The 2,098-nt window shown below is 44.9% G+C and overlaps 1 non-coding gene across 1 annotated transcript; it reads left to right on the plus strand.

Annotated features, from left to right (window-relative positions):
* The first annotated feature begins 1,207 nt into the window (after positions 1–1,207).
* On the plus strand, positions 1,208–1,310 carry LOC144265466 (U6 spliceosomal RNA). The gene has a single exon (XR_013346283.1). It is a non-coding gene; the product is annotated as a U6 spliceosomal RNA (small nuclear RNA).
* Positions 1,311–2,098: the final 788 nt, after the last annotated feature.

Below are 2,098 nucleotides of genomic sequence, written 5' to 3' on the forward strand. Positions count from 1 at the left end.
GTTCAATAAGGATAAGTGCAGGGTCCTGCACCAATGCACCGCGACAGACTAGGGACCGAATGGCTAGGCAGCAGTTCTGCGGAAAAGGACCTAGGGGTGACAGTGGACGAGAAGCTGGATATGAGTCAGCAGTGTGCCCTTGTTGCCAAGAAGGCCAATGGCATTTTGGGCTGTATAAGTAGGGGCATAGCGAGCAGATCGAGGGACGTGATCGTTCCCCTCTATTCGACATTGGTGAGGCCTCATCTGGAGTACTGTGTCCAGTTTTGGGCCCCACACTACAAGAAGGATGTGGATAAATTGGAGAGAGTCCAGCGAAGGGCAACAAAAATGATTAGGGGTCTAGAACACATGACTTAAGAGGAGAGGCTGAGGGAGCTGGGATTGTTTAGCCTGCAGAAGAGAAGAATGAGGGGGGATTTGATAGCTGCTTTCAGCTACCTGAAAGGGGGTTCCAAAGAGGATGGCTCTAGATTGTTCTCAATGGTAGCAGATGACAGAACGAGGAGTAATGGTCTCAAGTTGCAGTGGGGGAGGTTTAGATTGGATATTAAGAAAAACTTTTTCACTAAGAGGGTGGTGAAACACTGGAATGCGTTACCTAGGGAGGTGGTAGAATCTCCTTCCTTAGAGGTTTTTAAGGTCAGGCTTGACAAAGCCCTGGCTGGGATGATTTAACTGGGAATTGGTCCTGCTTCGAGCAGGGGGTTGGACTAGATGACCTTCAGGGGTCCCTTCCAACCCTGATATTCTATGATTCTATGATTCTATGATTCTATTTTTGCAAACTCTAAATATTAGTCAGGAAGGTATGCAATGAAGGTCCTAAAGATAAACCTACCTGGGTATAAGAGTAGCATCCGTGTTAGTCTGTATCCACAAAAAGAAAAGGAGGACTTTAGTTGATGTTTCCTTCCAGTCTTGCTACAAATGTAATTGGTTACTCCTAAAAAGGACAAGTGTGTCTATTCTACCCAATTCCCGTAAGAAATACAGATAATAAGCTACTAGGGCTTGCAAGTGAAGCTGGAGAAACTGCTGCTTTTGTTAGTGGGGAAGGGAAGACCAAAATGGATTCCTTTTCAGCTGATGTGTTTGCAATGTTAAGATGGTCATCCAGTATCCAATGTGGCTCTCCCCTCTGTGTATTGGCCTGGCCTTTTGACTTTTGAGATCTGATAGGATCACAACACTATACCACTGTAGAGTGGTAGCACATATTCTGAAATTGGAACGATACAGAGAAGATTAATGTGGCCCCTGCACAAGGATGACCCAGCCTCAGGCTGTAGGAGAAATGCTGGATTTGACATTGTCTATAAATACGATACCTTATTCTATAGTAGCTGATACACGTGCCATTGAGAGAGCACGGTACCACCATAGTAGTGCTGTCTGTTGAAGTGGTTAATCTGTGATGTGGACGCAGACTAGAATGAAAAGAAAAACATATTGTTTGTGAGGTTAACTGTGTTTGTTATTATTGGAAAGAGCCCCTGGAAACGGAGTGTTCTGTTTATCCCCAGAGCAGGTGCAGCTGAGTTAGAAAGAGGTTCCTCAAAATGCCCCACCAAACTGTTTCAGCCGTGACCTTGAGGAGACCAAGGGGAGGGGGTAGTCTAGCTTCCATTGCCTGCTCAGTCTTTGGCTTCTCTGTTAAGGCTGTCAACAGTGGTGTCAGCTGTGATCGTTTTCTAGTAACCTACTTTTGGGAACTGGGCTCAGGACAACCAAGTCATTGCACCCAGGCTGCTAGACAGCCATCAGATGGGTCATGGCTCCCACCAGTTATTGACCTGGAATGGATTTGAATCAGTGACCAAGAGGCTTTATATTACATTATCAGGCCCTTGGGTTGCCTGAAATAGAGTTTAGTATTTATAGCAGAGTATTCCATTGAAGTATCTTGCTAATCTTAGAACACTTCATTAGTAAAGAGTCAGGCGCTCACCAAAATGAGACGGAAACAAATAAGAAACATGAGAGCACAGAATGTGGGTGAACCTGAATAATTATTGTATTAGCCAGTGAACAGCAGCAATTCTTTGGAAATGAAACCATATCTCACTTGGCTATTTGACTACCTTGTCCTAGGGGC

This window comes from Eretmochelys imbricata, chromosome 5 (assembly GCF_965152235.1).
Source record: "Eretmochelys imbricata isolate rEreImb1 chromosome 5, rEreImb1.hap1, whole genome shotgun sequence".
Lineage (NCBI taxonomy): Eukaryota > Metazoa > Chordata > Testudines > Cheloniidae > Eretmochelys > Eretmochelys imbricata.